A 15,552-nucleotide genomic window follows, 5' to 3' on the forward strand; every position below is an offset into this window, starting at 1 on the left:
ATAATATCCATAATCATAGAAATCACATTTATTTATGATAATTCAATGCACTTCATGTACCATAGACATATTTTTAAATCAATTCATAAACTTGGCACCATAATCATTTAATTTAACATAATTCAATTAATTCACTAAATTTAACTTTCAAATATAAATTACAAGATTATTGTTGTATTATTATCATACCAACTTACATACTTTCAACACCTCGGAGATCATAGTAAATATATCAATTTTACATTGAAACATGCATAAATTAATGCTTATTATACACATGAACTTACCTTGATATTAAAACGGTCATTTTACCAACTTTCCCAATTTTCGATTTTTCTCTCATTCTAGGTTCAAATCTCATTTTCTGGGATCTAAATCATCATATTTTACTTATTTAATTAATGTACTATTCAAAACAGTCCTTAACTCAAACTTTGGAAAAATTACAATTTTGCCCCTAAACTTTTGCATATTTACACTTTTGCCCCTAGGCTCGGGAATTAAACTTCATCCCTTATTCTTATGTTTTATGACATGATGATCACTTTTCCCTTCTATGGCAACATCAAATTCTCACTCTAACATATATTTATGACTATTAGGTATTTTTACCGATTAAGTCCTTTTGCTCGTTTTCACATAAAACCGAGTAGCACAAGTTGTCTAACATAATTTAAAACCTCATATTGTATCATAAAACACCAGAATACACAAATTTTACCTATGGGTATTTTTCCAAATATGAACCCTAGGTTGAATTATTGCTAGCATAAGCTAAATCAAGTTACCGAGACTCCAAAAACGTAAAGAACTTGAAAAACGGGGTTAGAACAGACTTACAATTGAGCTTGGGAAGCTTGAAAACCCTAGCCATGGAGTATCCCTTGGTATACACGTCCATGGTGAAGAAGATGAGCAAAATTGGCTTTTAATTTTGTATTTTAATTCATTTTACCCCTAAATGACCAAAATACCCTTACTACTAAACTTTCCAAAAATTCCATCCATGTCCAATTTTTGTCCATAATTTAGAAATTGATCAAATTTCTATTTAAGACCTCCTAATTAATATTTCAAATCAATTTCATACTAGAAACTTCTAGAATGCAAGTTTTGCAACTTATTCAATTTAGTCCCTAACTTCGAATTAAGCACTTTATGCATAGAATTTCTTCACGAAATTTTCACACAATCATGCAATCATATCATAGACCTCAAAATAATCATAAAATAATTATTTATATCTCAAATTTTGTGGTCCCGAAACCTCTGTTCCAACTAGACCCAATTTTGGGCTATTACATAAATTATGAAAGGTTATGAGCATATTGCTTTATGATAAGTAGTTGTTGTTTATTTTCATGCAACTTGCTAAGCTTTATGCTTACCCTATTTCTTTCCATTTCCTTATAGTGCCGCCTAATTAGCTCGTGGATAAACGGACGTCGGAGGCATCTATCACACTATCAATCAAAGCACTTGGTATAGTTAGATCTTTTATTTTGATTATGGCATGTATAAGACTTTGACTTTTGAGTTTTGTGTCAATGTTAATTGGTCAATTATGTTATTATGTGAATGCAAGCTAGCCTTTGATTCATTTTGTATAAGGCCATGGAAAATGGCTAATATTGAAGAGTTATTATGTGAATGCAAGCTAGCCTTTCATGAATGTGAAATTGTTGGCATGGTTGAATATGTGTAATGTATATGGGTCTTAACTACGGTTGTTTGGTTGAGAAATCATATTAAGTTAATCTTTGATGTGTTGGTTGATGTTAGATTTTGTTTCAGGGTGGCAAAGGCTTGGTAAATAGCCTTATATCGTCCATACGGGTAGACACACGAACGTGTTTCTAGGCTGTGTGACACACAGTCAGCCCCATGAGCGTGTTGTTCGGCCGTGTGTCCCCTGTACGTAAAATTTGCAAGTCAGAATGCATGATACTAAACACACGGGTAGAGACACAGCTGTATGCCTTAATCGTGTGAAGGACACAGCCTCTGGCCACAAGCGTGTGCCTTGGCCGTGTGCCCCAAATTGGGTGCCGACATCAGAAACAAAATGTCAAGGTTTTTAGACACGGGCATGTCATGGCCATGTGAGGGACACAGGCATGTGTCAAGTCGTGTGAAAACCCCTATAGGTTCGAATTTAGAATTTAATTCACACAGGCATGGGACACAGGTGTGTCCCTAGATGCTTAGGTCTTGTGTGTCACATGGGTCATTAGCACGACCATGTTATAATGACCACATGGACGTGTTGCCCTTCCACACAAGCGTGTGCCCTATTTCAAGAGTTATTTTTATTTAGTCGATTTAAGAACCCGAGTTGGTTCCAAATGATTTCTAATGAAAGTTTGAGGCCTCGTGGGCCTACATTAAGGAGTTTAAACAAAGTTCGAAAGAGCTTTAAATTTGATCAAGTCTTGGTGACTCAGAAACAATTGTATGCATGTGATTTAGTATGGTAATGCCTCGTGCCCCGTCTCGGCCTCGGACTTGGGTAAAAGGGTGTTACACTTTTGTGCCTCAATCCAATCCTTGTGGGAATGATACTTGCTCATCACTTTATTAATTGATTTAACGTTTATACTTGCACAAATCGCATATCATTTTCACACATGACAAGCTTTTGGTGTTATTGTCAGGGATCGATAATTTGGTGTAATTTGGCTTGGTTATTTTACTTAATTCCATTAGGTTAATTTAACTTCGTTTAATTTAATTTCTACATGTTTGCTAGTAGTGTATGAGAAGAAGCATTCTTACTAACAAAAAGTATCCTTTTGAACTAGATATAGAAAGAACTTTACGAAGAAGGCGAAAACAACTACGAAAAATAGCTAGTAACGGGAATGATCCTGGTCTCAATGATAATCCGAATGGTCAAGATGCTAATCCTCCTGTTCGTAGGGTGATACCTGGTATGAATGATAATTTAAATGGTCAATTCACTAATCCTCATGTTTGTGAGGTGATAGATGACCCTGATAGACCCATTTGAGAACATGTTGTTCCAATTTTGGATGATTTGAATCCAAGGATAGTCAGGCCACAAATACAAGCTCAGCAATAAGAGTTGAAACCAGTGATACTTCAGATGTTGCAAGCAGTAGGACAATTCAGTGGAGTCCAACATTGCATTTAAGACTTTTTCTAGAGGTTCGTGACTCGTTTAGACAACAGGGTGTTCCTGAAGTCGCTCTGGGACTTAAACTATTTCTATATTCTTTAAGAGATCGTGCGAGAGCATGACTAAATTCTTTACTATTGGAGACAGTGACATCACGAAATGATCTTTGCCAGAGGTTTTTGCTACGGTATAATCCCCCAAATATGAATGCCAAGCTTAGAAATGACATTACATCTTTTTGGCAATTAGAGAATTAAACACTATATGAAGCTTGGGAACGATTTAAAGACTTAATTCAAAAATGTCCAATGCATGGGTTCCAGCACTGGACATAGATGGAGATATTTTACAATGGAATGAATGCATACGACGATGATAGTTGATGCCTCTGCCAATGGTGCTTGATTGGATAAAACTTATAATAAAGCATATGAGATTTTGGAAAAAAAATATTGCCAACAATGATTATCAATATCTGACAACGAGAGTTAGAACGAGTAAGAGAGCTGCTGGTACCATAGAACTTGACGCAATCACTTCGTTGACAACCCAGGTATCTTCTCTAGCAAACATAATTAAAACAATGAAAAATTCAATTGCAGTCCATAAGATGAAATTAGCCAAGTTGTCATATGTTTCATAACAGCCCAATTTCAATGAAATCGAAACAGAGGTTTCGGGACCACAAATCTGAACTGAAAATAAGATTTATTTTTATTTTATTACATGGTCCGTATTATGTTATAAATGTCATGTGAAAATTTTGATAAGAAAATTTTATCGATTAAGTGCTTAATTACGAGATGGACTAAATTGCATAAAATGAAAAAGTTGAATTCTAGTAGCTATAAGGATTAAATAGCTATGGAATTCAAAACTTGAGGTCCTTATATGGTAATTAGACCATTAAAAAATATGTAGATATTTTGGTGACTCATCCATGGAAATTTAGAAAAAGGGCAAGGACTAAATTGGAAATTGACTTAATTTAATTAATTAAAAGATGATAAAAGAAATATCATCTTATTTTCTCATCATCTTCCCCAAAAGTACATGGAAAACCTAGGAGAGAGAGAAGAAATTTTCTTGGCTTAATTGGGTAAGTTTTCTTGTCCCGTTTTTAATAATTTTGATATTTTTGAAACCGGGATAACATAATCTATCTATTTGGGGGATCAATTTGAAAAGTTATCAAAGCATAGAAATTAGGCCATGGATGAATATGCTGAAATTTTGAAATTTATGGTAGAAAATGAAAGGTGATTGATAGATAAACAACTTTTACAAAGTGATTTTTGATAAAAACATGATTTAGGGACTAAAATGTAAAATTGTGAAAATTGGAGAAAATTTTTGAATTTTATAGAATGTATGTGCTGTAAATTTTATAATGAAATTTTGGTTAGGCTTGGAATAGGGAGTAAATAGCATAAATTTCATTTTCCGAGCCTAGGGACAAAATTGAAATTTATGGAAAAGTTAAAGGCAAAATGGTAAATTTCCTAAAATGTAAATTGAGTCCACTTGAATATGAAATGTGATAAAGTGATGAATAAATTCATTTACATAAATCTGGACAACACAAATTCGAGGTTAGACCGAAGAAAAGAAAAAGTTTTGGATTAGTAGATTTTTAAACGCGAACAAATGTCGAGGTAAGTTCGTGTAACTTAATCAAGCATGTAAATTTGTTAAATTGAATGTTGTGTTTTTATGGAATTTGACTTATATTGATGTTAATTATTTGACTACTGCAACGAAAAATCGAATACACACTTGAAACGGAGAAAAAAGGTTAAGTTTTATTTGAATATTGAATTTCGATGAATATATGTGCTTTCCCAAAATGGATGAGGCCCAGCATTTATTGCGAACGGGATTTGGCTCAGATGAGTAAACCCATTAGCCTCATTATAGAAAAGATTTAGCCTGGACAGGTAATCTTGATGTAATCCCTCTCAAGCGTATGTTACAATTAGGGTTTAGCTTGGACTGGTAATCCTAATTAAGCTCTTCTGAGCATACGTTACATAAAGGATTTAGCCTGGACTAGTAACCTGTTATACGATATGTGGCTCGAGAGTGTGTTCTTTGATTAAATGCCCTAATGGGTACTCTTGAATAAAAATTGACGAGTTATTGAATTGTACACCTTACTACCTAATTGTCTAACAGATAGTGTGATAGATCTCCAACGAACTTCCAACCGATTGAGCCTCCGATAATCTGTAAAGTAAAGAAAAAATAATTATGTAAGCAATGAATGCTTAGTAAGCTCATATAAACTTCAAACATAATATTCTATTTCAATAATGAACTTTACAAAATTATATAAACCTTTACCAATGCCATAGGATTAATAAAGCCTATAGAACACCATCAAACTCTCAAGTTAGCACACTTGTTCATGATATACATGAAATCGACCATATATATATAAACACAACATTTAAATCATCATTGTTACCATATGATCATGTTTCATTCCATTTGCTTACTTACCATTTCCAATACCATGAGTTTAATATAAGCCTATTCAAGCATCATCAAACTCACATGTTAGTAGATTCATTGACAATCATATAAACTCAATTTAATTATAACATAAATAGCTTTCATAGAATACATTATATAAGCATTAACCTTTTCTTATAATTATGAACCTTTCCATTAAGTCACTTACCATTCCATTCCTTTTCTTACTCATTTCATTTGCATAGTACAGAGTATAAACATAAAAATCAACCATATGTGTTCCTGTCATCCACAATCTCAATCGGTGAATTGTAACATTCAATTCAAAACTCAAATATATAACAAATCCATCAAAATCATGAAACAAGACACCTTACTGAGATTTTCAATTCGATGAACATCTTACGGATAGGAGTACATCGACAATCCAACCAAAACACACTAGATGCTTATAAAAGGCAATCCATCCAAACACACTAATGCTCGTAAGAGCTAATCCCTCCAAAACACACCAATTCTCATAAGAGCTAATCCCTCCGAAACACACTAGTGTTCTTAAGAGCTAGTCCAACTGAAACACACCAAAACAAAGAGTATCACAAGAGTTCGCAGCAAATGATGAGCCTCAGTTTACTCGGGAAACATATATACACAACTCCATAACCATCTCCACTGCAATCCCCCATAACATACCATATCTCGACTGTACTCTATCCTGCGTTCAAACCAATCCAAACATCAAATTCAATAACATTTCACAAATAACATTTCATCACAAATAATCGAATATATCTATTATACCATGTTATACTATTCAAAAATTCATATAGAATTTAATTTTTTAAACCGTATGAACTTACCTAGAATGAATTGTAGCAATTGTAGAAGTTTAGGGACTATTTTGTAATTTTTCTTTTTTCACGAGTATCTATGAGATCTTGATCTAAAATATAAAATTTCTCAATTATCAGCTTACATTTTATATTCCAATCCATTTTGAAATTAATACCCTTTTTTAAAATTTACACAATTACCCTAAATTTTTACAATTTTTACAATTTAGTTCTTTAACCCGAAAATCATCAAATTAACCATTTTTCTCAAATCAAAGTTTTAACCAAATATACTAGGCCCTTATACAGTCCCTAATGAACATTAAGTTCACTATCAAACCTTAAAATTTTGATATTTTCACAATTTAATCCTAAAATCAAAATTTAACAAAAATCACTTTACAAAATTATCAAACAACACAAAAAAAAGATTCAAATACTTGGTATTCGTCAAAATCATTCAAAATTCATCAATGGAAACTTTTAAAATCTTTAACAGATTCAAAAATGAAGGTAGGGGGTAACTGGACCTAATTACAACGATCTCAAAAATATAAAAATTACAATAAATAAGTGAGAATTGAACTCACGTGCATAAAGATGAAGAAACCGAAACTTAAAGCTTTTTCCTATGGTGGTTTCAAACAATGTTGAAGGAAACTGGATAGGAAAACTTTAATTTTAAATTTGTTTTTGTTTAATTTCAACTAAATTACAATTTTGCCATTAAAATTTCAATATTTTATCATCTTCTATTACTTAATCGTCCAATCAAGTTAATTAGGGCTTAATTATCACTTAATTCCTTCCTAAATTATTAATTAAATCATTTGATTACTTTAATGTTATAATTACTATATCTTGCACCTTTTACAATTTAGTCCTTTTCTTTAATTAACTACCTAAACGTTAAAATTTATTAAATAAACTTTAATACAACCTTAATAATACTCCATAAATATTTATTAAAATATTTACGGCTCGGTTTATAGAAACGAGGTCCCGATACCCCATTTTCTAAAACTACTTGACCTTAAGGTTTTGCCTCTTAAACTTAATTATTCATCCAAATAACATAATTTACCAATTCAAAATTTATTTTAGTACTATAATTGAATAATAAATATTAAATAATAATATTTAAGGGCTCATTTGTTAGATTTGTGACCTCAAAACCACTATTTTCAACACCACTGAAAAATGGGTTGTTACAATTCCTCAATTATATATCGTGCTTGGTAGCTAATGGTTGTACTTTAAATGAGATTCTTTTGGCTGTGGAAGTGACCATGTAGAGTATGTCTCATATTTCAGTCAAATTTTAGAGAAAATCTCCAGTTAAACTCTGTTTATTTGTTTTTAGTCAAACTCTGATTAGTCTAGATTATTCTATTATTATCTGACTTACAAATTTAGCCTATAAATAGGCTCTTTTACAACTTTAGAAAACACACCCATTAAAGATTACAATTCATAACTTTTGGAGATTTTTGTGTTTACGTTTTGAGGTTTTTTTTTGGGTTTCGGGATTTAGTTTTTTATCTTTATCTTTTTTACTCTTCATTCTTTTGCTATTATAGTAAAGTTATCTTTGCTTGTGGTTTTTTATACTCTTTGGAGGGATTTTTTCACATTAAATTGGTGTGTTAAATTTCTCAATTTCTTCTGCTATTTTTACTTGTTCGTTGCTTAATATAGTCAATCCTCAACAAGTGGTATAAAGAGCTAGTTTAATTTTAGAAGATCAGACCGTTCAAAGATGGCAGCAACAAGTTTTGACATTGAGAAGTTCGATAGTGTCACAAATTTCAATCTGTGGCAAGTTCAAATGATGGCAATTCTAGTTTAGACCGACTAGAAAAAGGTCATTACTGGGAAAAAGCCTGAGAATCTAGATAAGACAGAATATGAAGAGCTTGATGAAAAGGCCCTGTCTACAATCCAGTTATGCCTCGCGAATAGGATATTTCATGAGGTATTGATGGAAAAAATTCATCCGCCTTGTGGAAAATGTTAGAAACTCTTTATGTAACTAAGTCTCTGACTAATCATTTGGTGTTGAAACAACATCTATTTACGTTTTGCATGAATGAAGGTGAGCTTTTTAGAGATCACATTAGTCAATTTATTACTCTTTTGAATGATTTAAAGAATGTTGAGGTTAACATTGATGATGAAGATCAGGCTATGCTATTCTTGTGCTCTTTACCCTCTTCATACAAGTCTTTCAGAGAGACCCTGATTATGGTAGAGACAAACTCTCGTTCAAGGATGGTCATTTGTTGAGTAAAGACAAACTCGACAATTAGTTTGGTTTAGATACCAAGGCATATAGGTAAGCTTTTGTTTTGATAGCATCAAAGAAGCAGGACAAAAAATGTTACTATTGTAAGAAGTTAGGTCACGTCAAAGAAGATTGTTATAAACTGCGAAATAAAAGTGTTGCTGAGAGTAACAAGGAAGATGTAGCTGGTGTTGATTTGACCGACGAAAAAGATGATGATTTCTTGTTAGTGTCAACGAGTGATATCTCCAAGCTTACGTTCGAGTGGATCCTAAATTCGATTTGTTCTTTTCACATGTGTCCCAACAGAGAATGGTTCTCCACATACAATTCGTCTGAACGTGGAGTTGAGCGCACAGGAAATGATTCATCCAATAAGGTAAGCGCTATCGATACTGTTAAAATTAGGATGCACGATGGAACGATTAGGACAGTCTCAAATGTGAGGCATGTACTTGATTTACGAAAGAATTTCATCTTCTTGAGTATTTTAGGCTTGAAAGGTTACAAAATCAACATCAATTCGAGCGACATTAAGGTGTCTCATGAGACTCTCGTTTTGTTAAAAGGTAAAAGGACAGACAATCTTTATATTTTGGAAGGTTCTATAATGACCGGTGAAATCGGACATCCCTCGTCCTTTACAGAGTCAAAGTCAACTCGTTTGAAGCGGAGGCAACTTGGTCATTGGAGGGAAAAAGGTATGACCTTTTTGCTAAAGAGAGGTTCTCTTTTGGATGCATGTTTTACAAAGTCAAGGTACTGTGTTTTTGAAAATAAGACCCAAGTTAGTTTTGATTTAGCAGTGCACAAGTCGAAGGCTAGAAGTCTTCTAGCTTCTAAGCATAGATTCGACTCAGTTAATTCCCTACATAGTTCAAGATAAACTCGTGGCAGGCTTTGGCAAAAATGGCGTTGTGGAAATACAAGTCAAGGTGGAGATTTGTTGAGTATGCCTAATATTTCAATCAAATTTGAGAGATAATCTCCTAGTTAAACTCTATTTATTTGTTTTAGTTGAACTTTCATTAGTCTAGATTATTTTATTATTATTTGACCTACAAATTTAGCCTATAAATAGGCTCTTTACAACCTTAAAAAACACACCTATTAAAGATTAGAACTCAGAATACTTTTGGAGAATTTTGTGTTTATGTTTTAAGGGTTCTTTGTTTTCGAGTTTCGAGGTTTAGTTTTTTATCTTCATCTTTTGTACTCTTGGTTCTTTTACTATTATAGTAAAATTATTTTTGCTCGTACTTTTTTATCCTCTTTGGTGGAGTTTTTCAATTTCTCAATTTTATTCATTAATTTTTTACTTATTTATTACTTAATCGAATCAATCCCAACGAACAAAATTATAATTAATATAAAAAATTGTCGTTAAGATTTTTTTTCGACTTTATTAGGCTTCATTAACTCGTTGTCTCATTTCTGTCTTTTAACATTTTATATTCTTTTGTGCCGGTGGATTCTCCTTTTAAATAATGGTTCGAGTTTGATATTTTTGCTTCATGGCTCACCTTTCATTTATAATATCATATAACAATAAAAGAAATAATATGATGATAAGATTAACATATCGAAAAAGTATGTAAACATTATATTAAAAGTTTTAATGTAGGACACGTTGGGTTTGGTAAAAAATTTATGCTTATATTTCGAGTTGAGTATGAATTTATCAAGTGGGCTTAAAATTTTATTATGGTCTGGTATAAACCGACATATGATTACCTCTATTTAGGGATGAGTAAAATTTAATTTAATTAGAAATTTTGAATTTTTTAATTTGAGTTAATCAAATTGATTTGTTCGACTTTTCTAATTAATTCAAATAAATAATTTGGTTTTTCAAATTAGGGTAGAGTTGAAATTTGCAAGTCGAATGACAAATTGATGTAAATACTCTTTAGGTTATTGACATTTTTAAAAATGTGCAAATTGGTCCCATAAAAATATTACAAAAATTCAAAATAAACTTCAAAAATTCAAAATCTATTTTTTCTAAAATTTTATATATATTCAAAAATTAAAAATTCTAAAAATTCTAAATTATAATTTTTTAAAATCCAAAATGATAAATTTGAGACCATAAATAAATAAATTATCAAATTAAGTCTATCAAACTAATTATCTTTTTTCTCTCTTATTTTGTTTTGAAAAAGCTTTCAAATATACATGACATTTTTGTTCTTTAACTTGAATTTAGTCATATTGTCAACAAGATTTATGGTTGGTTTAATTTTTTAAATTTTTAATTCAAATAAATTTATTCAGCTTGACTTGACTCTAATCAAATCGAGTTAAGATAGATAAAATAAGATTCATCAACTTGATTAACTAAAAAAAATTTCATTCAATTAAATCGGATGTTGACCCTAAAATATCCTATTAATTTCACTTACAAAATCTGAAAACGATAATTTCACTGCAATAAATTACATGAAAGGCTACGTGAAATTATGAGTTTAAGTCTGTCTTTCAAAGAGGCTAATTTTCCTATTTAAATGTTACGGTCCCTTGGATGTGGCATCCTAGGTAGGTCCTCATGCATGCCAACGCATATTCTATTTTAAGTTTAGCACATGATTTCCAGACATGGATTCACTTGCATGATGATGCAAACACTCCATATGCGAACCCATACAGAGATGTGAATCCTCCACACGTGAAAAAAACTATAGAGACTATCATGTTAGAGTAAAAAGGATCCGGTTGGTCTCAGTCGGATAATCGGGTAACAGATCAGTAATAACGAGCACTATAGTAAAATAAAAAAATTTGTAGCCACACATTAAAAAAAAAACAGAAGAAGATGAAGAAGTGTAGCCACGCTTTTGTAAGAGAAATCTTGAAATTTTGACAAATAAGAAATCAATAGTTTTTTGGTTGATTAAACTTGGAAGATATGTGTACCATAAGACAAGAGAGTCTATAGATTTTGTTTCCCCCGAAACTTGGTTCTTCTACTTGATGATGATATGGGTGGTTTTAGCTTCTAAAGCACTAAAGTGTGGGTCAAGCCAGCTGATTTTTCAATTGCCTGTCCTGTGTTACTGCTTACAAGGGAGACTCAGTCAAGTTGAATAGTCTGGTCATTAATGAAAGGATAGATGGAATGGTAAGTGAAATGAATGATACTATGAGTCACTGTTGGAATTTACTTTGAACATTGAATAAAATGGTGGATCAATAAGTAAAATGATGGAGAACCCACAAAATGCTTTAAAGAAATAAGCAAATAACTCAATATCCCCACTAGGGGCGAAGCAAGATATTTCATTTAGGGACCGAGACGATAAAAAATAGTAACGTTTTAAAATTAAAAAGTAAAACAAAATATCTTAATAAAAAGTAATAAATTTTAAAATTCGTGACATTGACATCATCATTTATTTATTTACATTATATTTTCTCTATTTTTTATTTGAAGTAGATAATTAAATAGTTTCTAAAACTTATTTTTCATCTTTTATAAAAAAAGTGCTCTATAAATGCAACTAAAACAAGAAGAATTAATATAAGATAAACTAATCTACTAACAAAATTATACCTAATTGACTTTCCGCTCTCTACTAAACTTCTACAAAGTAGATAATATATTGATATTTTCTCAACTTAGGATGTTTACATACACCAAGTTCATTATATCTCAAATCATATTAAATATGTTCGCTTTCTTGTTAAGAAAAATCATCTAGATAGAATTTATTTACAAGAATGCAATTGTTTTCAATATCAAATAACTTGAACTTTTTGGAATCTAAAGTTGTAGCAGGTTCATTAAATTTGTGTCCAATTCTTGCAATTGATTATCTATTGTAGTAAAATACATATCCACTCGATAGTGATGCTCTACAATAACATCTTTTTATGACTACGATTTATAATGTATTGAGCATTCATATCTTAAACATCCAACTCTCAAGTTTTACAAAAAAAAAAAAGATATCATTTTATTCAATAATTTATCGCATTCATTACCTTTTAACTTTTAAATTAAATCTTTTGTTATCAAGACTAAACTAATAACATTTGATATATCTTTAGAACAACATTTTAAAACTTAACAAAATTATCAGAATCCATATAACTTCATCAAATGAAAAATATATATAAATATATTATATGAACTATGAGTAGACTTGTCAGTTGGGTGGGTCAAGTTGATTTTGGATCTGATCAATTTGGGTTTTAAAATTTTTGAGTTACTTTCAGTTGGGTAATTTTGTGTTTAGGTCAATTTTAAATTTAGGTTATTTTCAGTTCAAGTCATTTTGAATTTAAGGGCTAGATTTTGTTGAGTTGGGTCATTTTATGTTTAATCATTCGGGTTAATTTAATAAATGAATTACGAGGAATTTGATCATTTTAGATTCAAGTTATTTGTATTTCTTAAGTTTGTATATTAAAGTCGATAAGGTTCAATTTCTTAATTTTAAAATAAAATTAAATCAAAGTTAAATAAATTACTTAATCGATTTAAATCTATTATAAAATTAAAATTTATCAGAAATATTTTTTCAATAAATTATTATAATTTTAAATTGATTAAATTATAATGTTTAAAACGATAAAAAAATTAAAATATTTTAAATTGACGAAAATAGCTTTTGTTATTTTATTTATTTTTCAATTATCATTATAAATATTTTGTTGTTAATAATATTTTGCGACAAAGAAATGTTGTGACAAAGAAAATGGTCATCTTTTGGGCAAGATTGTCCCAATGGAAAAGTTTGATCCGGGGTAACTTATTTTTGGGGAAGTTGTGAAGCATGCTGAAACTAACCATCCAAGTTCGTCTCTACCATCTCGTACTTTGATTTTTTAGATGTTAATGGAGCAGAACTTTAAGATTGTGAGAACCTAAAGTATTTGTCCTTCTGATTCTGTCATGGGAGTTGCTTACGTTTGCTAAAGATGTTTCTAATATGGAAGATGATATTTTTTCCCTTGGTAATATTTCTTTTTTATTGAATACTTATTTTGATTGATCTGTATAAAACTTCAAGATGATGATACTTATATTGCTGTGAAACTGACATAGAACTATGTTATTCTTATATGGTTTCTTTGTTGCACTTTACCTTATCAACTTCTTACATATATTTGACTTATTGTGCTTTGAATGTTTATGTTGTAATAGTTATTTTCAAGTAGTTACTTTGTATTCACTTTGATTCTATGTTACCAAGTCGAAAATGATATATGTTTTTAGACTTGTCTAGGTTTTGTATGAAAGCTTATTGAGAACACTTTTATTTGTTCACTGAGGAACTATTTTTTGATTAAGTGCAAACTAAATTGTAAACATTAAGTGTTTATTGCCTAAGTTCTCAGGGGGAGGTTTTGGAGGTGGGTGTTCTAGTCTTTAGGTACAAATGTAAGGTATATACACTTGGGGAGTGATAGAATGTGAATCACTTGTTTTATTTGTGATTAAAGATAGTGAAATTACTCACTAAATTAGGCTCCCCAAACGTAAGGTAACCAAACTGCATAAACAAACCTTGGTGTTCTTTGTGTTTTTGTTTGCACAATTTTCATAGTGTCAACCTCAAACGTAAGGTAACCAAACTGCATAAACAAACCTTGGTGTTCTTTGTGTTTTTGTTTGCACAATTTTCATAGTGTCAACCTGTAATGGCCATTATAGTCAAACATTTTCATATATTGTATTGTGTTTTAGTAAACAACTGTAGCTAGAAACAAACTCTTTCCTTTAAGATTTCTATGATATGATCCTAGTTTATTTGGTATTAATGTCTCTTTGTCTTAGGTATTAATGGTTGATATACTTGGTTATATTCGTAAATAAGTTTATTTTGATTAAAGTGGAGTTACTTATTAATTAAAGGGGAGATGTCTATTAATTGATACATTAACACCCAGTTTCCAATTAACCCGAAAGCTTGAAATAATTGAAGGACTAAATTAAAAGAGATCGCCTGTTAGCGACCTCAGTTAAATTAAAAGAGATCGCCTGTTAGCGACCTCAGTTGAAAGAAACAGAAAAGTTGGAAACATAATTGGACATAGTTGAGAACCAAACCCTATTCTGTTAGAATGAAACCATCCAGTTCCTTAGTGGGAGACATCATAATTAGCAAAAGACGATACTCATAATGGTAGTAATAGCATGGGAATGGTTATAAATAGCTAGGAAATGGCTTCCCATGGATGATTTTCTTTCTGACTTTGTTTTATTGTCTCTTCTTCACCTTCTTTGGTTGTTTTGAAGAAGAGGAAACCATAGAAAGTTTTGTATGGAGCACACTTCAAAAGGATGGAGATGGAAAAGTAAGGAAACAAACAAGCTGTTAAGGTTCTTAGCTTTCTGTGTACGTAAGAATAGGTAAATAAAATTATGGAGTTCAGAACCATTATAAGGGCTCTGCATATTTTTGGTATAACCCATGATTTTGGATTGAAATACTTTGTTAACAGGAGAATGGAAACTCTGATGTTCGAGGAAGCTAAGCTGTGAAAATGATGAAGCTCAAGTAAGTTCTAGATTCCAAATTTTTTGTTATGATCTATGTTGTTTAAGTATGTCATATTTGTATAAATATGAAATATGATGATATGTGCATGCATTGCATGACTGTGGGAAAAACCTTTATGGGATTGATGAAGTTAGGAAGGAAAATAGGGAGAGAACCTATTAGATACTGCCTCGGGCAAAGCTCCAGGCCTTGTGGAGGGAACAATGTGGTGTTCGAACATCAAAGTTAGGTGGTGTAAAAGAGGTACTGGGAGGAGGATTCAGGAAATGAAATTCATAGAAATGTGACAGCCCAAAATTGACCCTAGTCGGA

The 15,552-nt window shown here is 31.2% G+C and overlaps 1 non-coding gene across 1 annotated transcript; it reads right to left on the bottom strand.

Annotated features, from left to right (window-relative positions):
• Positions 1-3,351: 3,351 nt before the first annotated feature.
• LOC128294788 (small nucleolar RNA R71) lies at positions 3,352-3,458 on the bottom strand. Its single transcript, XR_008285095.1, has one exon. It is a non-coding gene; the product is annotated as a small nucleolar RNA R71 (small nucleolar RNA).
• Positions 3,459-15,552: the final 12,094 nt, after the last annotated feature.

Source organism: Gossypium arboreum, chromosome 6 (assembly GCF_025698485.1).
Source record: "Gossypium arboreum isolate Shixiya-1 chromosome 6, ASM2569848v2, whole genome shotgun sequence".
NCBI lineage: Eukaryota > Viridiplantae > Streptophyta > Magnoliopsida > Malvales > Malvaceae > Gossypium > Gossypium arboreum.